Here is a 26,048-nt window from a genome sequence, read left to right on the forward strand (position 1 = left end):
ATTCAAATGCCCCCATTAAGAAACCTATTCCGGCCACACACGTCGGTTCACGAGCGGGTTTGTATTGGTATTGTAATAACAAGTGTTAGTGGTCACTTTACTTAAGTTTAATTAGGTTTAATTAAAATATTCTTAAAACAAGCAACACATGGCTCGTTCTATCAGCGCCACAAGATCAACATGCACAACAATTAGAATTATTATTCTCAGGATGCACATGATCAACACATTTGCCGCACTTTCACACAAACAATACTACCAAGTTTGAACAGTTTGTTATGGTCCTCTGCATCATCATGCCGTGTTTCCCAGCTTGCAAGATTCAAAACCAACAAATAAGATTCAAATAATAAGTACAACAAAGATGCCTAAACATCTCATTGATTCCCAGCTTCCAAGATTCAGAACCAACAAATAAGATTCAAATAATAAGTACAACAAAGATGCCTACACATCTCATTGATTCCCAGCTTGCAAGATTCAGAACCAACCCATTAGAGCCTTTTGATAAAGTGAATATCGGGATTAAATCCATCTTGGCTAGCCGTGTCATACAACCCAAGAACTTGGAGAATGCTCTTGACCATCACAACATTTGTAGTAGAGTATTCCTGTTTGCACAGATAGGAAAGAGCATGGATTTAGGACTCTAGCAGCCGTAGAGATGGTTGTACAAACATTAGCCTTTTCTTTTGGCCACCAATTCTATCTATGTTCCTGATGCGTCAATCTTTGACGCATCCCTTGAAATTACTATAATAGTAGCACAAGTTGAAGAAAACTTTATTTCCAAAACAAGAAAAGATTACGATAGAATAGCTTTATTTAAAAAAAACAACGTTGGCACAACGTGACAAACCACAATCATGTTGATAAAGGACAGTACTGACCGGTGTGAGGGGCCCTATGCCGCCACGACTCGATCTGGTGAACCTGCAACTCCACTCGGATGAGGTCAACCTACAACTCCATGATTCAATTCATGCACCTTTTTCTAAAGTTCACCTAAAATGAAGCAAAGATTGCATCATTCAGCTAGCAAGAATTACTTGCTCTCGTGAGTTGGCAGGTTCTTCTTTAGTAGTTGCACTAAAATTGAGCAACATTAAGGCTGCCTGTCCTACTCATGTAAGGTGCAACTATAATTTGCTTATCCTTTTGTGCAGTTCCACTAAAATAAAGTGCCATTGTGGTGACAGTGACGACTTATCTTGCAAAGGCTAATAAAATGTTGCACGAGATTACCAACAGAATTTGATGGAGATTTTGGGAACTCCAGTCACCATTTTGTGCAGTTCCACCAAAATTGAGATGTTGCCCACCTGACATTTTAGTTGAACTGCACAAGACACTCATTCCAAAAAAAGTGTTTTGTGCAGTTCACTAAAAGGTCACAATAGCAACAAGGTGAAATGGATATCCCTATCTGCACAAAAAGATAGAAAGTAAACAGTTGCTGGTCAATAAGAATATATGAAACATACACGAAATGAAAAGAAGCATCTTAATTATGTTCATGCAATCATGCAAGGACAGTAGAAATTTTAAAATGTCAACAATGATTCATGTTACCAGAAGCATTACGATCAACTATGACATTCGTCAAATATGGGATTACTTTAATGGTGGCATTGCTTGTTTATTAGATACAGTAAATTAATAGCAGCTAAAGAGTTGGTTTAAGGGCATGGGACCGTGGGGACACCAGGTCACTCAACAGCGTAAAGAAGCAACTTACTTATCATACTGGGGAAAACAGCATGAGTACCATTTGTTAACACAGTTTAATTGCATCATATCACTGGAGGCATTAGATTAACAATAACACTGGTTTGACATGTCCTTAAGTTATCAGTGTGATTGCTTCATTTTCCATGCGCCCTTACATTAACAACAACATAAGGTTGGTATAAGGACATGCGACAGTGGACACATCAGCACAATGTCCCTACAAGGAGGCATAAAGTGGTGATGCCGACTTTGTTCATGCTCTGTGAGGGCAGCAAATCTAATCCTGGAGAACTTTTACTATGTGAGGGCAGCAAATTTAATCCTGAAGACCTTTTACTATGTGAGGGCAGCAAATCTAATCCTGGAGACCTTTTACTATGTAAGGGTAGAAAATCTAATCCTGGACATACTCTGTTGACTTGTCCACCAGCCGCCACTTTCTACCCTTTTTTCAACCAATAATAGATTTGTTCCTTATCCAGTTTGTACTGAGTTTTCCCATTATTTCCCTTTTCAACCAAGAGACTGGCTGGGTATCCGGTCTCTACTACTTTCCCCCTGTTATTTCCTCTTTGAATCAAGTCCTAGATTCATGCTAAGAATTTCCCCCCTTTCTTCGTTGTTTGAACCAAGTCCTAGATTCGAATGCATGAAGTAGCTTTACCTCTAATAATACTAAAAATTCAGGTGGATTTGGAAGAGCTGATGGAAGTAGAAAAAGATGCCCATGCAGACACGTGGGGAGCTGGGGCAGTAGAGCAAGGCCGCTTTTGAAAGAACTTTTACCTAAGGTTCGTCGGGATGTCGGCGGCGGCAGGTCCGATCTGCGCACAATAAGGCAGGGAGGAAGAAGGGTCGGAGGACCTCCCGAGCCGGTGCTGTGTTGGAGAAAATGGCACGGGCAGAGGATCGGGCCCCACCGACAGCTATGGGTTTCCTCCCTCGGCGGCGATGACCGCATGAACGATGCACCTTTTAGTCCTCTACACACACCAGCCGAAGGGATCCGGCCAGATCTGTGACCAGTGGTGAGCAGAGAGAAAATGTCGCTACCGCTGTCTTTTTTAGATCTGGAGAGGATGAGAGAATGAAGAGAGCAACCCTAGTAAAGCAAGCACTCAGGCCCCTGTGTACATATATAGTGGAGTGATTATCTTTTTCTCTCCACAACAAGCTTTTCAATTTGTGTATGAGGCATTAAAGAAAAGAAACTCTCTATTTAAGGTGACTAACTATACGACTCCTAATTACTACTAGTAGTACTAGTATTGTTCACGTGTGCTCCCCGGCCCTCCATTCATTGGACAACCCCATGGGTGAATAAACATACAGTACTACTACCTCCGTCCGGGTTTAAAGGGCCTCAGAGCCAAAACGCAGTGACCGAGGAGAAATTAAGTCTTTAACTGCCAATAATCAACGACCTTAGTAATTAGTACTCCTCGCGCGTTTGGAAAGCATGCGCATGCATGCTGTGATCTAGGCTGTATGGGCCCATGCATGGATAATGGGAAGAGAAGGAGCTGCATGCATTGGCCGGTCTTGCCGCTTCCCATTTAAGTCATTGTTGAATTCACTTATCTCTTTTTATCAATAAACAATATGATTTAGCTTTTGGTTGAGTAATCGATGAACGGGCCCTTTAAAAACGGACGTGCTCCCTCCGCTCACAGGTCTAATAATCCCGGACGGAGGTCGTAGTATTTATATAGAACGAACAAGCTCAAACTATTTTCGCGTAGTTAAAAGTTGAGGGCAGGTCTTTTCCCGGTGAGGGAGTCCTGGATTAGGGGGTGTCCAGATAGCCGGACTACCATCATCAGCCGAACTATCATCGGCCGGACTATCATCATCGACCGGACTCCAAGACTATGAAGATACAAGATTGAAGACTTCATCCCGTGTCCGGATGGGACTTTCCTTGGCGTGGAAGGCAAGCTTGGCGATATGGATACGTAGATCTCCTACCATTGTAACCGACTCTATGTAACCCTAGCCCTCTCCGGTGTCTATATAAACCGGATGGCTCTAGTCCGTAGGACGCAACAACAACCATTACAATCATACCATAGGCTAGCTTCTAGGGTTTAGCCTCCTTGATCTCGTGGTAGATCCACTCTTGTAAACATCCACAATATCAATATAAATCAAGCAGGACGTAGGGTTTTACCTCCATCAAGAGGGCCCGAACCTGGGTAAAACATCGTGTCCCTTGTCTCCTGTTACCATCCACCTAGACGCACAGTTCGGGACCCCCTACCCGAGATCCGCCGGGTTTGACACCGACATTGGTGCTTTCATTGAGAGTTCCTCTGTGTCGTCACTGATAGGCTTGATGGCCTCTTCAATCGACAATGATGCAGTCCTGGGTGAGACTTTTCTCCCCGGACAGATCTTCGTATTCGGCGGCTTCGCACTGCGGGCCAACTCACTTGGCCATCTGGAGCAGATCGAAAGCTACGTGCCTGGCCTTCAGGTCAGGTTTGGAAGCCTAAACTTCACGGCCGATATCCAAGGGGACTTGATCTTTGATGGATTTGAGCCACAGCCGAGTGTGCCGCGCTGTCATGATGGGCACGACCTAACTCTGCCGCCGGACAGCACCTTGGAGGCCGCACACGAATCCGCTCCGACCCATAGTCCGGTGCCGATCGCTCAGATCGAGGACGGATGGCTGGACACCGCCTCGGGAGCTGCAACTTCTACGGCGATGGAGCCGAACACTTACCTTGTCCCGCATAAAGCTCATGACTCCGAGGTGCCGGACTCTCTGCCGGACTCCGAACCTCCTGCGCCCCTTCCAGTCGAATCCGATTGGGCGCCGATCATGGAATTCACCGCTGCGGACATCTTTCAGCACTCACCCTTCGGTGATATCTTAAATTCGCTGAAGCATCTCTCGCTATCTGGAGAGCCCTGGCCGAACTACGGCCAGGATGGTTGGGACGCGGACGGCGAAGAAATTCAGAGCCCACCCACCACCCACTTCGTAGCCACCATCGACGATCTAACCGACGTACTCGACTACGACTCCGAAGACATCGACGGTATGGACGATGATGCCGGAGACTATCAAGAACTAGTGCCTACAGGACACTAGAAGACCACCTCGTCATACGACATATACATGGTGGACACCCCAAAAGATGGGGACGGCGAAGAAGCAACGGAGGCCGATTCCTTAAAGAAACAGCCCAAGCGCCAACGTCAGCGGCGCCGCTCTAAATCCCGCCACAGCAAGAATGGAGATTCCGGCACAGGAGATAATAACATCCCAGAAAGTGCCGAAGACAACCCCCTCCAGCATGATCCAGCGCAAGAGGAGGCAGAAGCAAGCCCTCATGAGAGGGCGGCAAACGAAGAGGTCGAGGATGATAATTACTTACCTCCCTCCGGAGACGAGGCAAGCCTCGACGACGACGAATTCGTCATGCCTGAGGATCCCGTCGAACAAGAGCATTTCAGACGCAGGCTAATGGCCACGGCAAACAGCCTAAAGAAAAAGCAGCAACAGCTTCAAGCTGATCAAGACCTACTGGCCGACAGATGGACCGAGGTCCTCGCGGCCGAAGAGTATGAACTCGAATGCCCCTCCAAAAGTTACCCAAAACGCTAGTTGCTCCCCCGACTAGAGGAGGAAGCGTACAAACCTGCATCACCAGCGCACAATACGGCAGACCGACCACCTCGTGGCCGCGACAGAGAGGCATGCAAGCCCTCCACCAAAACCGAACCCCGGCATCGCTCAAAAAGCATGAGGCCACGGGGGAACGCGCCGGAGTTGCAGGATATATTGGAGGACAAGGCAAGACAATCCAGATCTATCTATGGATCACATGGGCGCCCCAAGACCCACGACGAATACCGTCGTGCTGGATACAACTACTCCGGCCGGGCCGAACACAGCAGACAACGCTCTCTTGAGCTACGTCGCGATATTTCTCAATACAGAGGCGCCGCGCACCCACTATGCTTCACTGACGAAGTAGTGGATCATCAAATCCCCGAAGGGTTTAAACCCGTTAATATCGAATCCTACGATGGCACAACAGACCCCGCGGTTTGGATTGAGGATTTCCCCTCCATATACATATGGCCCGCGGCGACGATCTTCACGCTATCAAATATCTCCCGCTCAAGCTTAAAGGACCAGCTCGGCATTGGCTTAACAGCCTGCCCGCAGAGTCAATTGGATGCTGGGAAGACCTGGAAGCCGCATTCCTCGACAACTTCCAGGGCACGTATGTGCGACCACCGGACGCAGATGACCTAAGCCACATAATCCAGCAGCCAGACGAATCGGCCAGGCAATTCTGGACACAGTTCTTGACAAAGAAAAATCAAATCGTCGACTGTCCGGATGCAAAGGCCCTCGCTGCCTTCAAACATAACATCCACGACGAGTGGCTGGCCCGGCACCTAGGACAGGAAAAGCCGAAATCCATGGCAGCCCTCACATCACTCATGACCCGCTTCTGTGCGGGAGAGGATAGCTGGCTAGCTCGCAGCAGCAACCTCAGCAAAAACGCTGGCAGTCCGGATACCAAGGACCACAATGGCAGGTCGCGTCGAAACAAAAACAAACGCCGCATTAACGGCAACATCAATGAGGATACGGCAGTCAACGCCGGATTCCGAGGCTCCAAGCCCGGTCAATGGAAGAAGCCATTCAAAAGAACCACTCCGGGCCCGTCCAATTTGGACCGAATACTCGACCGCTCCTGTCAAATACATGGAACCCCCGAAAAGCCAGCTAACCACACCAACAGAGATTGTTGGGTATTCAAGCAGGCAGGCAAATTAATCGCCGAAAACAATGACAAGGGGCTACACAACGATGACGAGGAAGAGACCCGGCCGCCGAACAACAAAGGACAAAAGGGATTCCCCCCTCAAGTTCGGACGGTAAACATGATATACGCAACGCATATACCCAAGAGGGAGTGGAAGCGTGCACTAAGGGACGTATACGTGATGGAGCCAGTCGCCCCAAAATTCAACCCGTGGTCCTCTTGCCCGATCACTTTCGATCGAAGAGACCATCCGACCAGTATCTGCCATGGCGGATTCGCCGCATTGGTCTTAGACCCAATCGTCGATGGATTTCACCTCACGAGAGTCCTGATGGACGGCAGCAGTAGCCTGAACCTGCTTTATCAGGATACAGTGCGCAAGATGGGCATAGACCCTTCAAGGATTAAACCTACAAAGACAACCTTCAAAGGCGTCATACCAGGTGTTGAGGCCAGTTATACAGGCTCAGTTACACTGGAAGTGGTCTTCGGATCCCCGGATAATTTCCGAAGCGAGGAGTTAATCTTCGACATAGTCCCATTCCGCAGTGGCTATCACGCTCTGCTCGGACGAACCGCGTTCGCAAAATTCAACGCGGTGCCGCATTATGCATACCATAAGCTCAAGATGCCAGGCCCTCGTGGAGTCATCACGGTCAATGGAAACACGGAACGCTCCCTCCGAACGGAGGAACATACAGCAGCTCTCGCGGCAGAAGTACAGAGCAGCCTTTTAAGGAAATTTTTGAGTCCGACCGTTAAACGACCGGACACGGCCAAATGCGCCCGGAGCAACATCAACCAAGACCACCTGGCACGTTCCGAGCACGCGTAGCAATGCGGCCTCAACCCCAGCCCTCGCACAATTGTAAGACAAACTCTCCGCGTACATAATTACGCCCTGGAGATACCATGGGCATAGGGGGAGAGGCACAACCACAACAGACCCAGAGTGCGGTTCGACCACACTAGGGGCTCCCAAGTGTGTCGCTCTTTTTATCTTTTATTTCTCTCTTTTTTATACAGAACTCTGTCCGGCGGCGAACCTGCCGAACTCATGATGCAACAGCCAGGGAGGGACAAAGGCTGCGACGAACACTTAGGTGGTCTCCATTACGAGCATTAAATTTGTTAAATACACCATTCCGCGGCCTACCCCTGGAGGGAGACGCCTTTAATTCGTCCAATCCCTTGCTTTCCGCACTATTTGTATCATTCCGCACTCATAGCATATCTTCTCGAATAAAATGCAGCACTTTTTGCCCATAATTGCATTACCTTATATATATATGTTCATTTACGACATGTTGCATCCGTACATTTTGGTACGGCCAAATACACCAGGGGCTTATGTTCCCCGCATTATGGTGTGATAAAGTCCGAACACTTTCACAAGTGCGGCACCCCGAACTTATAGCATTATATGAATCGGCTCCGAATCATGTCTTGGGTCAATAGTTGGGTTTGCCCGGCTCCCATGTTTGGCACCTTACGTTCCTTTCTATCGGCTAAGGTAGCACTGGGAGAACCACTGCGATTGCGCCCCGGTTGAGCCGGGTTAACGCCTCAGTGGAGAAAGCTAAAACTGACTGTCATGATAAGGCGAGAGACTGGTCGCTGTTCGAGAGGTCTTTTTGGGTCCTTAAATACCTACGCCGCTTCGAGCGAAGTACCGGATAATGTCCGACGAAGGCATGGATAGCGCCCCGAATTTGGTCTTCCGAATACTAGGGGCTTCGCCGAAATTTAAAATTATAGAATTCTATGGCTAAGTGAGAGTGTTCAAGCACTATAAGTCTGGTTGCCTTGTTTGTTGTGTTGAGCGCCTCCCTAGATGGACCCAAAAATGGGAACAAGAGTGCTCAAGTTTATCCCGAACACCCCAGCACTCGTGGCATGAGGGCTGAAGCCGACGACTTGCCATCTCTCAGATTTAATAAACGGCCGCACAGAAGGTAATATTTTAAATTAACAAGCGTTGCTTAGCGCATATGAACAAAGTTTTCAGCGCACATGATAACACATTGCGAATTTACTCAATAATTACATCCCTGGGACACTCATCCGCAATCTTGCGGGCACCCTTCAGGACAGTCTTATAGTACATCTCGGGCGTACGATATTCCTTGCCCGCTGGTGGCGCGTCAGTGATTAGCTTCTCCGCATCCAGCTTGCCCCAATGCACCTTTGCGCGGGCAAGGGCCCGACGAGCACCTTCAATACAGGCGGAGCGCTTGATAACCTCCACCCAGGGGCACGCATCCACCAACCATCACACGAGGCCGAAATAGCTCCCAGGCATGGCCTCTCCAGGCCACAGCCGGACTATGAGGCCCTTCATGGCCTGCTCGGCCACCTTGTGGAGCTCGACCAGCTGCTTCAGCTGGTCGCCAGGGGGCACCGGATGGCCGGCCTCAGCATACTGAGACCAGAAGACCTTCTCCGTTGAGCTCCCCTCCTCGGCTCGGTAGAATGTGGCGGCATCAGACACGCTGCGAGGCAGATCTGCAAACGCCCCTAGAGAGCTCCGAATTCGGGTAAGTAACACGTAATTTACATTCACATGCTTGCTTTGCATGAAAAATGCCTTACCCACCGCTATCTTCCTCACCAACTCAATCTCCTGAAGGGACTTATGGGCATCGGCCTTGGCAGTTTTGGCACTTTCGAGAGCCGAGGCAAGCTCGGACTCTCGAGTCTTTGAGTCACGCTCCAAACTCTCATGCTTTTCCATGAGAGCCTGGAGCTCTTGCCGAACCATCGCCACCCGCGCCTCCTGCTTTTCTCGCTCTGCCCGTTCCGCGGCCACATTGCGTTCGGCCGCGGACACGGCCTCCTTCAGGGTCGCCACCTCGTTCGTGGCCCCTGCATTACCCATGTTATCCTTGTTATTTTTTGTTGCAACCTAAATCCTTTTCTGTAAGGTACAAGTTCAAAGTGGTGTTACTCACCTTCTTTGTCCTGGAGCTGCTTCTTGGCGCGGCCAAGCTCTTGCTTAGACCGCTCGAGCTCCTGCTTCAAAGCACCGACCTCCGCAGTCAGTGCGACAGAGGTCAGCAGCGCAGCCTACAACCCATATTGACATAATTTTTTAGCAACCCTGCGTATATCTTTTTTTTCAGATCCTCAGTCCGGCTTTTCTTTCCAAACACCGAACCGAGCATCAGGGGCTACTGTCTATGCGGTATTACATTGCATATTTTTAACTTCTTACCTCAAAGCCTGATAGAAGGCTGCTGCAGGCTTCGGTCAGCCCGCTCTTGGCAAGCTGTACCTTCTGAATCACCGCACTCATAATAGTGCGGTGTTCTTCCTCGATGGAAGCACTCTGCAGCGCCTCCAACAAATTGTCCGGCGCCTCCGGTTGGACAGAAGCTGTCGGCGTCACGGTCTTGCCCTTCGTGCGAAGGGGCCGCCGGCCGGACTCCGGAACCACTGCGGGTTCTGATGTGGAGTCCGGCGCAAAGTCCGGGAGGCCGCCTTGTGGCGCCTCCGGAGCCTCCCCCTGATGGGTCCCTTCTTGGGATCCCACCTCAGCATCCTCGGTGTCGCGAGGGGTGGAGGCGGTCGGGATGGAGTCTACATCCGACGGAGCCAACGACCCGCTCGATGAAGCGGGGAGATCATCATTGGCCGGACTACAGGCAGCATGCGGCATCAGAATGACACTGTGTGACGCAGAAAAAGAAATTATAAATCATTCAGGAATCCGGATACTTACGATCTCGCCGGAGGCCTGGCCCTTGAAGGCCATTCTTCCTCGCCAACGTTGATGTTGGCGGAGCTGTCCGGGGGAATAGTCCTTCCCCTCTTGGACCCTTCGGCCTCCCCTATTGGGGAAGCCTTCCTCTTCCTCTCTCCCTCCTCTGGGAGAGAGTCCTCTTTCTCCTCCTCGTTTTTCGGGGGAGGAGTCCGCCTCGGAGTCGTCGGACACCTGAAAACGGGAACTCTTTCAAGCACCCGTGGCCTCCTTCTTGGCCTTCTTCTCCGGCACCACGTGCGGTGCCGGAACCAGCAGCCTTGCTAGATGGGCGTCTACTGGGTTTTCTGGCATAGGAGCCGGGCAGGTAATCTGCTCCGCCTTCCTCATCCAGTCCTGTCAAAGGAAAAGGGGAAATTAAAACCCGCATAGAGTCAAACTATGAAAAGCAAGTGTCCCGTAAAGGGGTAGAATCACTTACCTCGTCGGCTTGGCGCTGCGAGCGAAATCCGTGATCTTCAGTCGCGGATGCGGGGGCTTCGGCGCCCTTAAATAGCACCCTCCAGGCGCCTTCGTACGTCGTGTCGAAGAACCCGCTCAGCGCCTGGTGCTGTTCCGGATTGAACTCCCACAGATTGAATGCCTGCTCCTGGCATGGGAGAATCCGGCGGACGAGCATGACTTGGACCATGTTAACCAGCCTGAGCTTCTTCACCAGCTTCTGGATACAGGCTTGGAGTCCCGTCAGCTCCTCCGAACTACCCCACAGCAAACCCTTCTCTTTCCAGGAGGTGAGCTGCGTGGGGATACCAGATCTGAACTCGGGGGCCGCCGCCCACGTAGGGTCGCGCGGCTTGGTGATATAGAACCACCCCGATTGCCACCCCTTGACGGATTCCACGAAGGCCCCTTCGAACCAAAGGACGTTGGGCATCTTTCCCAACATGGCGCCTCCGCACTCCTCTTGAGTGCCCTTCACTACCTTCGGCTTGACATTGAAGGTCTTGAGCCACAAGCTGAAGTGGGGCTGGATGTAGAGGAAGGCCTCGCACACGACGATAAACACCAAGATGTTGAGGATGAAGTTCGGCGCCAGATCATGGAAATCCAGGCCGTAGTAGAACATGAGCCCCCGGACAAAGGGGTGAAGTGGAAAGCCCAGTCCACGGAGGAAGTGGGGAAGAAAAACGACCCTCTCATGGGGCCTGGGGGTGGGGATGAGCTGCCCCTCGTCGGGCAGCCGGTGCGCAATGTCGCCGGACAGGTAGCCGGCACTGCACAGTCTTTCGATGTGCTCCTCCATAATGGAGGAGGTCATCCACTTGCCTCCCGCTCCAGACATGACTGGGGAAGGTTGAGACGAGATGTGCGGGCTTGGGCGGTGGAGCTCGAGTGCGCGGAGATGGATAAGCAAAGGAGGAAGAAGGCGTAGGTGAAAAGGTGAATCCTTATCCCTTATATGGGCGGGCGAAGTCTACGCGTCCCCCATCGGCCTGGTAAAACTCGCTTATCCCCCAAGCGTCACCATCAATGGTGCGGTTGGGTTACCCACGTTCGTATTGATGAGAATCCCGGATTAAGGGGGAACACGATCTCTGCTTCGACAAGACGTGCCAAGGAAATAGCTTCGCTAAATGCGCTGAGGTGGTAGAGTAAAAAACGATTCCAGTAATGGCTTGGTAGTGGCGTGACGTCATGCCGCGAAAAACGTCAGCAGATTGAACTTGTGTATATATTATTCTCTCTACGGTGGAATGTGGAATTTATTTTGCAGAGCCGGACACTATCCTGGTGTTCACAATCTTCTATCATTCGGAGGAGGAACCCGCCTTGCAATGCCAAGCAATATACGCGCCGGGCTTATCGTCATTGAAGCCTGGTTCAGGGGCTACTGAGGGAGTCCTGGATTAGGGGGTGTCCGGATAGCCGGACTACCATCATCAGCCGAACTATCATCGGCCGGACTATCATCATCGGCCGGACTCCAAGACTATGAAGATACAAGATTGAAGACTTCGTCCCGTGTCTGGATGGGACTTTCCTTGGCGTGGAAGGCAAGCTTGGCGATACGGATACGTAGATCTCCTACCATTGTAACCGACTCTATGTAACCCTAGCCCTCTCCGGTGTCTATATAAACCGGATGGCTCTAGTCCGTAGGACGCAACAACAACCATTACAATCATACCATAGGCTAGCTTCTAGGGTTTAGCCTCCTTGATCTCGTGGTAGATCCACTCTTGTAAACATCCACAATATCAATATCAATCAAGCAGGACGTAGGGTTTTACCTCCATCAAGAGGGCCCGAACCTGGGTAAAACATCGTGTCCCTTGTCTCCTGTTACCATCCGCCTAGACGCACAGTTCGGGACCCCCTACCCGAGATCCGCCGGTTTTGACACCGACACCCGGGCAGTACGCGCGACAGTTTTCGCGTAGGCGGTTTGACAAAGAAGCGAGGAGGGTGAGGGAGTAGCGGATTCAAACTTACTGCTGGAAAGGTCGGGCTGTGTGATTTGATGGCACGTTACTGCTGGAAAGACTTGTGATATGACTACTCACTATAGTCATGAATTACTGGCGCTACGACTGGGGTGATGCCCCCCTTCCGTTCCGCACTCTAATCTTGTGCATGACACGTCAACCCGGATGCTGGCTCTCCCACATGTCGGTGAAGTACATAGTAAAAAGGAGCAAAGAATGATGTGTTATATACTACTACTACGCACGTAGGAGGAGTGCGAACCACGACAGCCCAGTGAACCAGCAGTGTGAACCACGACAGCCCAGTGAACGAGCAGTAGAAAACAATGTGGTGATATGACCATAAAAAACAATGTGCTACGGTCCAGACTGTAGCATGTAAAGTACTACTCCTCTTTGTTTGGATCCCTGAGTTAGAGCTAGTTTGGGTTGAAATAGCCTCAAGTTATCGAAACGGGAGGGGTTAGTTTGAGCTAGTTTGCTCTAACCCAGCTAAAAAAACTAGCCCGGTGGAGACGTTCTAATTGGGTTAGTTATCCTCCGGCCCACTAAAAGAGAACTAAAAAAATCTCCCCTGCCCACACCAGATCGCTCCCTCCCCCCGCCCCTCGCACGACTCCTCTCTGTTCCCCATCGGGCCGCCCGCTCAAGCGCCGCTCTACGGCTCGCCCTCTCTCTCCTCCGGCCGCCCTCTCCCTCCAGCCTCCGCTGCCCTCCTTCGGCCGCCCTATCCCTCCGGCCTTCGAAGGTCGGACCGCTCCCCCTTACCGGTTGTTTTTCTCCCTCTGTCGTGCACGGCGGTGGCGCATCTACCAGGGAGGTCGCGAGAGGGGTGAGTTTGTTCGTTCCTTCTGTGTCTCACAGCCATATCATTGATCTTGCTCGCTCTATCGCTAATTCTGATTTGGAAAAGTAGATCCTTATCAAACTTGGTATGGATTTTTGTTGCATGCATGGAATTGTTTGATGCTGCTTGAGGAGGTAATAAATCTTTCTAGAGGCCCAAACATTCAGTTCACCTTTCTAGGTATTTCAGTTTCAGGCTTGCTTTATTTCTAGAGGCCCAAAGATTCAATTCACCTTTCTAGGTATTTCAGTTTCAGGCTTGCATTATTTCTAGAGGCGCAAAGACTCAGTTCACCTTTCTAGGTATTTCATTTTTAGGCTTGCATTATTTCTAGAGGCCTAGATATTCAGTTCACCTTTCTAGGTATTTTAGTTTCAGGCTCGCATTATTTCTAGAGGCCCAAAGATTAAGTTTGCAGTCGTGGGTAAGCGACCCTGCTATCCATGCCGGTGTCGACCTCAACTCGCAAGCGCCAGCATCAGAGTGGTTCCCGGGGCTTGGGCTCTACAGAGCCTTCCTCCAGAGCGACGATGACGAGCTCCTCCCTAGGTGCGTGAGGGGCTTCGGGTTCCCTCCCTATCATGAATGACTTCCGTGATGAGTTAGCTCATGCTTTGTTTCATGGAGTGTATTTTTTTGTGAAGCTTGATTGACGACTTGTATGTTTAAGTGGGATATCTCATTTGTATGGACAAAGTAAAATTTATCATGTTTTGCATGCTTGATTTGTAAAGATGGTTCATTTATGTCAATTGTGAGCGGGAGGAGGCCACACAAGAGCCGGCCACACCAAATACGATGGGAAATAGGGTCCAAAGTAGTCAAACGATTGAGAAAGAGCATTTATTGTCAATCTAACCCTGCCATCCATACACCTCTTTGGTTTAGAGTTAGTTCAGGGTTAGAATCTAACTCTAACCTCTAACTGAGTTAGAGTTCTCCTCGCCTCGGTTCATGGCCATCATACTTTCCCCATTCCTGTGTTTTCAGTATCCTCCGAATCAAAGAGGCCCTTTTTTGTGGGAAAAATCAAAGAGGCCCTTAGACTGGTTTAGGTCCGGTCATTTTTTATAAACGTGTCATGTCCAAAAGTTAATGAACGTGCTCTGGTTTCTACGAAAATAATCCGGTTTCATGTAGTAGTTCATTTATTTATTTATTCTTCTACAGGGGGTTTGCATGTAATTCGTGAGGTTTGAAATGTAAAGTACCCCGGCATATGACCCAGATGCTCTATGTCCCACATGTCGGCGAAAGGTAGCACGTGGAAATAGCCTGGGAGTACATATAGGAGGATAAATGCGTGAAAAAATATGTACTGTGAAGCGTAGCTGCGGTTCGAAAAGGAGACCTAAAGTGATGACAGCTATAGGTCGCACGCACCCAACTAGTGGTACTAGACATACGACTATTTTTCCCCTAAAAAAAGAGGTACGAGTGCTCAGTACTCCTATTCTATCAACACGAGTCCCATCTGATAACAGCATCCATGCTACAGCTAGCTCTTCTCCCTCGTTTCTCTCTTGTAATTCTAAACTCGACCGACGCACGGTGGGCGGGGTGGGGACTTGCTGATGGTCGGTTTGCTCAACTGCGGCCCCACCTCACAGTGAAAACGTTACGACTGGAATAAAAATGCCATATAATCCCTCCGTTCCTAAATATAAGCCTTTTTAAATACTATTTCAAATGGAATACAACATATGGATGTATGTAGACATATTTTAGAGGGTACATTCACTCATTTTGCTCCGTATTTAGTCACTTACTGGAATCTCTAGAAAGACTTATATTTGGGAATGGAGGGAGTACTATATTAATAAAACATTAAGGCCACGAGGTGATGCAGTGCTGGTTACAGGAGGCAAGAAGAAGAGATGCATCCATCGGCGACGTCCACCTCCTCGACTTAGGGTGCCGGCCCACCGAACGACGGCTAAGTAGCAGCGGCTTTCGTGGCCAGGTCGACATGCTTCTAAATAATGGCGTCCAAAGATTCCAACCGCTGGAAGAAGGCCAACGCCTTCCTGTCCTCGCTTGCCTTGTAGTGGCCTATGTAGACAATTTCCTTGTAGACGTGGATGTGCAGGTCGATGCTTTCTTGCATGGTGAGGCGCTGGCGGCGAGCGCGGCCTCGAGGTGCACATTCTTCATCACGACCTCCGGCACCTGCAGGGCCACCAGGGCTTGAAAGAGTTCGTTACCATGGAGGCCAATGAGGGTGGCAGGCAATGAGGAGCCTGGGCACGCGGGCTGGAGCAGTACGGCAAGGTCGTCCGTGCACTTCTTGACGGCAGTGAACCTGCGGATGGAGTTGACCATCATGTCATCCGTGTGAAAGGAGAAGCCGGCGTTGGCGAGGGCTACGATGCCGGCGGTCGCCAGCACCGTCTGGAAATGTTGTGCGGTGCGGGGCCACAGGCCGGTGCCTTGGATAATTTGGCACAGCTGACTGTTGCTCGCGTCCATCGCCTCCATAGGTGCTTGTGGCTTCTGGTCACTTGGTCTTGGATTGGAGTGAGCAGTGTTGCGTAGATGCTAGGAGTAGATGGATTGGAGTGGTGGGGCGCCTTTATATGAGAGTCCAAATTCTGTTGCATTCACGTCGTGCTGGCTCTATTCTGCTTCTCCAATTAATTCCCTCTGCATGTAATTGAGGATGCATCATTGACCGTCCAATGTCTTGGGAACCGCTACCCTCTCCCTCCTTGGCATTCAAGCACCTATGGAGGCGACTGCCGTTCGCGTATATCGTGTGTTAGGAGACGTTCCCGTCGACGACGAGGTGCCTATGGTGACTTCGTAAATTTCAAGATGATAGTGTCGGCTCAGTCTTTCGGAGGTGGTCATAGGGGTAGGGTGTGCATGTGTGCATTCATAGGGGTGAGTGTATGCACATTTATATGAGCGCTTGCGTCTGTGCTGTGTTAAAAAAATGTAAATGTGTGTCAAAAAGAGACTAGTCAGTATACTCAATATTGTGCACCGCGACCAAGGCGGAGAGGAAAACGAGAGAACTACATATTTATTTACGGTGCAGATTCACTCATTTTGCTCCACATGTACTCCGTCTCGGTGTAGTCTACTCACTTGTTGAACTCTCTAGAAAAGCAAATACTCCTTTCTGGTTTACAGGGCTATACTAGCAAGTACGTACTACAATAGTGGGCTCACATAACAATTTTGTCTCATGCAAGAGCCTGGCTATATGCATGCTCCAAGGTTCGCAACTGCCACGTTCGGGTTGCGCTTGGCTCTTCGCCTCTTTGAGAAGACGAAAAATGATGTTACTACTACTGCTTCTATAGTATCGAATCCACTGCTACATGTTCGCCCACCACGAGCGGGAGGGATAGCTTGTTGTAGTACTATAAGCAAAAGCATGTCCTCCTCTACAAGCCACCGTGCGCATGGGCGAGGGAGAAGGCGTGTAGTAGTAAAATCAAGCTTCTCCTCGTTGTACGAGTTGACGCGACACATCATAGCACTGGCCCCACATGCTTTCCTCTAAACTTGGCTGAAAGACCACAGTGTACAATATATTTGCTGCAACCTTTAACATTTACCCACCACAAGTTAAGATATATATTCCTGTCTTGACCAGATGAGCATGCAAACTACAATCACCAAGATGACAGGCACAAGATTATTTTTATCAAAAAAAAAGCTTCAAGGCGGACACAAAGCATGGAGCCGACCCCAACGATTTTAAGCTTACATGCATGGTACACGCTATCCTAGACTACTCTACACATGAAACTGCCACACAAGCGTCCGGGCTGCGCTTGGCTCTTTGCCTCTTCGGGAAGTCGAACAATGATGGAGTACTAATGCAGTGGAGGAGTAATATAGTACGCTTCTGGCCATTTGACACCGATTGAACTGCAGCATGTCCACCGCATGCGGGAGGGAGAGCGTGTATCGAAAGCTTCTCCTAGTCCTGCCAGCCACCATGCTCATGGGCGAGGGAGGGATGCAACTTCATTGACTTAGTGCTCCTGCTTTTGCGTGTGTGACAGGTGGGCCCAATAGGTACAGCCAAAGGCAGGTGCAATTAAGGCACCGGAACTCAGTCCGCGAGGGAGAGGATAATCAAACTTCTTGTTGTTGTACGAGTTGACATGACACATCAAAGCACTGCACTCGATATATTTCAATAATTTGCGTTTACCGATGGAGTAATTAGAACGCATGCATGCATGTTGTGACTCTTCTTTTGATACTTGCATGTGTTGATTTAATGCACCTTGAAGTAGTATGAATATGTGACGGTAAAGCTTTGTAATGCTCCGGTCCTAAAGCGAGAGATGGTTGTGCACGAGGAGGGTGAGATCATGCAGACGGAACAGGACCCGACGATGGAGCTCTCTATGGTCTCGATGGACCTCACCTTGCTCCACTGCCCCTTGTGCCTCCGCCCCTTGGAGCCTCCAGTGTATAAGTTTCGAATACACCTTGTCCGTTCGACTGATCGGGCAAGGCATAGGTTTCTTGATTGATGTGATGTTCGATTGATTTGTGCAGTGCAAGGGAGGGCACCTGGCCCACGCGGATTGCCGCGTCGAGCGCCCCGGGAACCAAGGGTAGTGCTAGAAGTGCGAGCGCGGCGGTGGCTTTGACGTGCGGAACACGATGGTGGATGCCGTCCTCTCATTGGTGAGGGTGGAGTGCCCGCACGAAGGTTGTGGGCTCTACGTCACTTACCACAAGCTCGCCGATCATCAGAGCATGTGTCCGCTCGCGCCCTGCAAATGCCTCGTGCCCGTCTGCGGCTATGAAGGCCCGCCACCGGCGGTCTCCCACCACATCAGCACCGCGCATCCCATGCCCGTGCTCATGATCCAGTACGGCAAGGTGCTCCAGCTGCAAGTGCCACTGTCAGAGCCACGGCTCTTGCTATTCGCAGAGGAGGATGGCCGCACATTTCTCTTGGTCGGCGGCGTGCTCGACATCAGCGTGCCTATCGCCGTGGTCGTCTGCATCAGAGCGGGGGCGTCCCCACTGCCGCACTACGTGGCCAAGTTGTGGGCGAACGGCCCGCTGGGGGAGCCCAAAGGCAGGACCGACACCATCAAGGTGGAAATGGAGGTGAAAAGCAGCAAGGATCCCGGCGACGTCGCCGTTCAGGAGCTGACCTTCTTCATGGTTCCGCCCAAGATGCTGGCCGGGGCTAAGCTGGTGTCCCTCCACATTCAGACTGACAAGCTCATGTCTGAAATGTTTGTACAGTGCCTTCTGTTTATCTTAGTAATATGCTAATATAGGGATTAGCTCGGTCTACTTTAGCTTAAGAGATGATGGGTTTTGGTGGTGATGCAGCAATTACTTCGACATCAAATCAGTAATTTCCAACAGTCGGACGGACTTTGTGTCTATTGGATATAAAGTTCCTTTGCGTAAGAAGTACTACTTGTCATCATAGACGTATTTTAGTTCTAGATACGTCCCCTTTTATCCATTTTGATGACAAGTATTTTCGGACGGAGGGAGCTTATATGCTTGTTTGTTCACGAAGTGTTTCATACTTGTGCGAGTTGACGCGACACATCAAAGTAGTACCACTACTAGTAGTACTCCCTCCGATCCTAATTTCTCTGTGCATAAGTCGAGGCGCAGGTACCAAGCAGGGCCTAGTTGTGTTGGATAACTCAACCAACTGTGCACCAGGTAGACGAAGCCCATGTCATGTTGGTGCCATGTGCGACCCGCACATTAACCAAAACCTCGCGCCTCCATCTTAGCCTCCACGTTTTAAACTTCTGAATCTCAAGGCCAGGGAGCAACATGAAACCTATGATAGAGCCAATCGGATGGTTGAGAACACTACAATTCGTAGCTACAGATGCGTGTGTGAGAGAGGACGAGTGCATGCGTGCACCTCTTCTCTTACTGTATAACGTACTAAACTCAGAGTACAAGTGTATGTGGGTGGCATCGACCTAGGGAGCTAGAGATGGTGCGTGCGAGAAGTCCTAAGAAATAGGTGTAATGCGTCTGAAAAAAAGACTAGTCTATAGCTCACCACGAGGCTATTCCTGTCGAACGCCACAATAACCGTAAGATATGTATTCAACGGTGCCAGTTATGCACGTACATAGCAATAGAAAAAGAACTACCATAGCATATGCTACACCACGGCCGAGAACATGTGCCCATGTTACGCTATTCGGGAATAGTGCCGCACTTCGAAACTAGAACCATCAATAAATTTTGAGCTTGTGCCTCGTCACATTCCAAATTACTACTACTACCACGCTATATTTAATTGCAAACCTGTTCACACCGATCACAACCTAAATGGTGTCCCACTTCGGAGCGTATTAGTACTCGGTTATAAATACTACTATGCCAAGATGACTGCACATTCCTCCTCAAATCCTCATCCACAAAAACAAACAAGTCATGCAGCATCCTTCCCTTGCGTCTGCCATGGCCAGCGTGAGTTCTGGGTCGAGAGATTACCACCAGGGAGAGGCGAGAGATTACCACCAGGGAGAGGCGAGCATGGAAGCGGAAGCACGAGAGATGTTCCGCCTTGCCGCGAAAGCAACCGACATGTCCCGCCGCACGGAAGTAGCAGCACAGAGGTCCTGCCGCACCGCCGAAGCAGCACGGAGGTCCTGTCGCGCCGTCGATGTAGCAGACTGGTCCGGCCGCGCCGCAGAAGCAGCAGAGATGTCTCGCCCCGCCGCGAATGCAGCAAAGATGTCCTACCGTGCCGCAGCAGCCTAGGAAAATGTCTCGCGGGCAGGCAACGACTCTTACAGGCGCATGCATGCGATCGTCCATAGCCAGATGGATCGGATCTCCGGCTGGGCGAGGTTGCAGGATGACATGAGAGCCTCGTTTGAACAGGCTACCAGCGTCATACGGAAACTAAGAGAGGGCAATGAGAGGCTCTGGGCCGAGTGCGACCTGCTGAGGGTGAAGATCGTCCGAAGTGCAGACCAGCAGGAGGAGACCAGTGCCTTGTTGAACAGGACTGGCATCATTGTCAAGAAACTTATGGACGAGAATGACATCCTCCGCATCGAGCGCCAAAGGCTAGTGGAGGAATCCGTGGATGCTCTCAAGCAGCGTTTTGAGGACACAAAAGAGCTCATCGCCGCTCGCCGTGGAGACTAGTTCCCATGGCCTGCAGCAACGCATCAAGAAAGTAGAGATCAGTGAGCCAGATCATTGTCTTCCTTCTTCTTTTGCCCTTGTGTATTTCGGGCGTAGCCGCATGTGGCTTTTTTAATTATCTTCCTAATTATGTAAGACAATTATTATCCACTGTCGTCGTCCTCATATATTCATCAGTCTTGCTATAAGTCACAGTAGATGCTATATAGGTTCGTCGGATCTTACATCAAGATCCATGCAATTTTTTTTCAGATTTTCTTTTTCCTCTCTTAAATCTCAGTCGAGTGAGACATAGCCACGCCATTAAACAGAGGCTCGGGTGCCATTAATGGAGACCCTGGGAGAGAGGTGGACGGCTGATGGAGGTCAAAGGGCTCTCCTCCCGATAAGCATGCGTAGGGGTCTGATCGCATGCCTCTCGTACTCAAATAGCTACCCTGCATGGCGCCTCCTAGCTAATAAAAAAGGGGACGCATGGCGGCACGTAAATGGTAAATAGAACGCCCACAGTTTCAATAATACTTGTGTTTCCGATTGTAATGTGACATCACTTGTTCCAAAATTACTTTGTTGATGTTAATGTGTGCGCCTTCGCAAATCGGACAACAAAATTACCACAGCATGTTGGTGCCATGTCATGGCACCAAGCCAAGTTTCATGTTTTTCATGCGTGTTTTAGATTTACAGGAATTAAAATACCAAGTTTCTCAATGTTTCCAGTCGAGCCACGATGCCCAGAATTTGGAATTTCATTCCCATTTCTTGCATGGGACCTAGAAATTTACCCGAGGACACACATGTGATCTTTCAACAAACTTTGGTGCTCTGGAGCATGTGCTTGTATTTTAAATTTGAATTATGCACACAAAGGTGACACGTTCCCTCTCAGAACCACGAGCCTTCTTGAGAGAAGCTCCGGCTTGCAAGAAGCTTATACCAAAATTTGTTCCTATTCGGCCAATTGTTTTACCACATCATGGTAGTACCATGACATGACACCATGCCAAGTTTCATGATTTTCAGGCGTGTTTTGGATTTACAAGAATTTTAAAACCAAGTTTCTCAATGTTCTCGGCCGAGCCATGATGCCCAGATGTTTGAATTTCATCCCCATTTCTTGCATGGGACCTGGAAATTCACCCGAGGACACACATGTGATTTTCCAACCAACTTTGGTGCATCGGAGCATGTGCTTGTAGTTCAAATTTGAATTATGCACATTAAATGACCAGAAACTCAATTAATGTATAAAAAGGCCAAACGAACCTGGAATAATTCCAAAATTTAACAAGGCACTCATGTAGTTCTATGTTGCCTCTGTAAAGAAACTCAAGGGGGGAGCGTATATCATTTCGCACTCAAAGGTGGCACGTTCCCTCTCAGAACCACAAGCCTTCTTGAGAGAAGCTCCAGTTTGCAAGAAGCTTATACCAAAACTTGTTCCAAATCGGCCCAATTTTTTACCACAACATGTTAGTGCCATGACATGACACCATGCCAAGTTTCATGATTTCCAGGCGAGTTTTGGATTTACATGAATTTAAAACCCAAGGTTCTCGATGTTCTCAGCTGAGTCACGACACCTAGATGTTTGAATTTAATTCTCATTTCTTGCATGGGACCTAGAAATTCAACCAAGGACACACATGTGATGTGAAACCAACTTTGGTGCACCGAAGCATGTGCTTGTAGTTCAAATTTGGATTATGCACATTAAATGTCCAGAAACTCAATTAATGTATAAAAAGGCCAAACAAACCCGGAATAATTCCAAAATTTAAAAGGGCACTCATATAGTTCTATGTTGCCTCTGTAAAGAAAATCAGGGGGGAGGCAGCGTATATCGTTTCGCACACAAAGGTGACACGTTCCCTCTCGGAACCACGAGGCTTGTTGAGAGAATCTCCGGTTTTGCAAGAAGCTTATACCAAAACTTGTCCCAATTCAGTCAAAAATTATACATATGAAAACAGGGTTTAGATTATCCCGAACATCTCGCTACCTAGACCAATGTACTATGATTTGAATTCAACATCAAATGGATACAAATATTTGAATTGGAGATTGTATGGTACATGTAGTTCATAGTGAAATATGATTACTGCTATATGCATGTTTTTTGTTATCAAGATAATATTTAAATGATTGTATAACTTGACAACAATCATATTCAAATAAGGAAAATTGATTCAAATTTAGTCCATATGGTAGACGACAATATATATGTTCATAGGGTGGAGTAAAATGTTCATATTGATCGAAGATCAAAATGTATGACTACATCAATTATAAACCGCGAGGTCACCTAACGATATATTCGAATTTAACATCACATGGATTCGAAAATTGAAATTTGAGATCTTGGCATTTGTAATCATATAAAAAGGGACATTACTCTTTATTTTTGTGGGAATTGATTTGTTTTTTGTTGTTGAGGGAAGTGCGAATTGATTTGGTACTGTATAGGGTAATCTTGTTCTCCCGATTTTTTTTACATTTTTCTTGTAGTTTTTTCAATGGCATTTATAACAATATAGTAAAAGGGGACATGACTCTCTTGTGTCTTCTATGAATTGTTTTTTTGTACACGTTAAGTTTGTTCTGCCGAATAAGGAATCCGCACCTTGTTATCCTGAAATTTTCAAGCTTGAGTATCTTTTGTCTCACCTTCTTTGAAACTCCCGCCTCTTCAACCTGCGCTGCGCCTTGTTATCCCGAAATTTCGACGCGCGTGAAAACTCCCTCCTCATCCGAAATCGGTCCCGCAGCCCAGACTCGCAAAATCCCCCTTCTACCCCTCAGCCGGAAATGCCGGCTCAACGTCGCGGTGTCAAAACCGGTGGGGCTATGCTGGTAACTTACCCTACATTTCGGACAAGTGCGTCCCTAAGCCATGGCTCCCCTACCTTCCCCTTCGTTCCCCTCACTCGTACACCGAGGCCGCCAAAACCCGCGAAACCCCACACTCCTCTGTCAGCCTCCCGACCACCGCCCAGCCGGAGACTCTTCCCTGGCGACATTGTCCACCGCAACAGCTCGCCGTCCCTCATCCACCGCATCGGATGAGGATCCATCATTGATCTCCTCGTCCCGCCGGATCAGCCGCCCCGTCCTCCACCTCCAAGGAGTTGCCCCGATATTCGCCTCGTCTATCGCGCCACCTCCATCCCCACAGCGGCGTCTTGACCTTCCCCACCGGAACCGCATCACCCTCACCAATTGCTCCGATGAAGCCGAGGCCAACTCGGCGCCACCAAGGATGTTCTGCACTCACCACTGCATTCTATTTTTATTCAATCTCACGGGCTGCCGATGCTCGATACCGAGCAGCCATGGCGGGTCTCCATGAATGGCATCATCACCGGCCATTTCATCCATGACGTCTCTCCCCCATGTGGTTGCTTCCTTGGCGGCGACTTCTACACCAACACTAGCTGCAGCTGCTCGGGCTCTCGCTCGCGCTGCTATTTCTCCAGCTCTCGCTCGCGCTGTGGCTCTGTTCTTGCTATTGGTCGCGCTGCTGCATTGCTCTTGCTTTCATTCATGCTGCTGCTCTGCTCTACTATTGTTGTCGGTCGTGCTGCTGCTCCGCTCTTGCTCTCATTCGTGTTGCTGCTCTGCTCTTGCTCTCGCTCACGCTGCTGCTGCTACGCGACCTCCGGCAGCTACATGAGTTGCTGCTTTAGCACTCGCTCATGGTGCTACTGCATGACTTGCTCTCTGCTAGTGCGTTCCCTGCTCGAGCGTCTGCTGATTTAGATCACTGCTTCTCTGCTACTAGTGCTCGAACGCCCTAAACATCTATTGCAATGCTCTGCTACTAGTTCAACCAGTTTCGACAGTAAAATTCAGTTTCAACTGTAAAGTTCAGTTTCTTCAGTTAAGTTCAGAGTGAACAGTACTTACAGCATCTATCGGAGCGTCCGTGGTTCGGCTGATGCGTTTTACATCTAGCACTTTTTGGTGATGTATTTTATATCATCTATTGCAGATGATATTAGAGTCCCACTTCAGATTAACGTTTTATGTTGTCCTGCTTCAGCCTCGCCACCGTACACCTCATCGGAGCTGCTCCAACGTCGGAACCGTCCATCACAGCAGAGCAGTACCCTCGGCGCTGTTTCCAAAGGCCTCAGATTTTCTTCCCCGCCTCCGACAGTCACACCAGCATCACCATCCTCCACGTCCAACCCAATGATGCCGAGGTCCACAAGGCTATGCCAAAGAGGTTGTACACTCGTCGCATCACTTTGTTACTCTGCATTCATGTCGATCCCTCAGGGATACTTTGCTGGAACTACTATGGTACTACTATTCGTGAATTTGGTTAGAAGGAGTGGAGCAAAGCAAAACTGGAGGATTTTTTTCCTTTGGTGTCTCTTTCAAAGAAAAAACATAGGAAATTTAATATTCACTTAGACGCCCTTTCAAATTAATATGCATGAAGAACAGAACTAATTGCATTACTGGCATAATAATATTCTTATTTTTTTCATTTTCTCGTGGTTTGACTTTAATTTGACCATGTTTCTCCATTCCTGTGTTCTTCCAATTCATGTGAACCAAACACCCAGGTTGAAAGAGATCCTATGTTTCCAAATGCTCTATTTTACACGTGCATTCCTATCCTATTCATGTGTTTTTCATGTCCCTGCGTTTATAGAATCCTCCAATTCTAAGGAGCCCTTACATATTTACTTCATTTTAAGATAGGCGTCAAAGAAAACTCTATGTGTTATGTCTTGCTCCTGTCGTGTTGTCATCCACCCCACCTGAGGTGCACCATCGAAGAAGCGTTCATTGCAGCAGATATTCCCCCTGCAGACTTTCTTTTGCCGCCTCAGATCATCTTCCCCGTTGTCGGTAGCCATGCCAACTGGATTACCATCATCGACTGAGTAGATGAACTTGAGGACTACACAGTTCCAGAAGAGAGGTCCCAGTCTTTCGTGTTTGCTTACATTATACATCGATTATTATTACCTGCTACTTTATCGTTCAAACTTGAGTTTTCAAATGCCCGTGGGTCTCATATCGAGGCAGCAACGAATAGTATTTGTCTACTATCTGGTTCATCTGGGGTCTTCTATGTGGTTCTGTTGGGTGGGCAACAAACAGTAGATGCTCCATTGTCTATCTTTTTAAACTAAAGTTATAGTCTACCTGCTATCATTAGTTTTGGATCTATCCACTCGTTTGCTACCATCAGTCTTGATTTCTGCATGCACCCCTTAGGCCTTACAAAATCTAACTTTTTTTTATTGTGCATGTCAGTTATTGTACACAATCGTACTGAACATGTAGAGAAAAAGAGAAGACCGTTGTGTGGGAATATAATGTCATGCAGACGCCGCTCCATGGTGGGC

This window comes from Triticum dicoccoides, chromosome 2B, assembly GCF_002162155.2.
Source record: "Triticum dicoccoides isolate Atlit2015 ecotype Zavitan chromosome 2B, WEW_v2.0, whole genome shotgun sequence".
Taxonomy (NCBI): Eukaryota; Viridiplantae; Streptophyta; class Magnoliopsida; order Poales; family Poaceae; genus Triticum; species Triticum dicoccoides.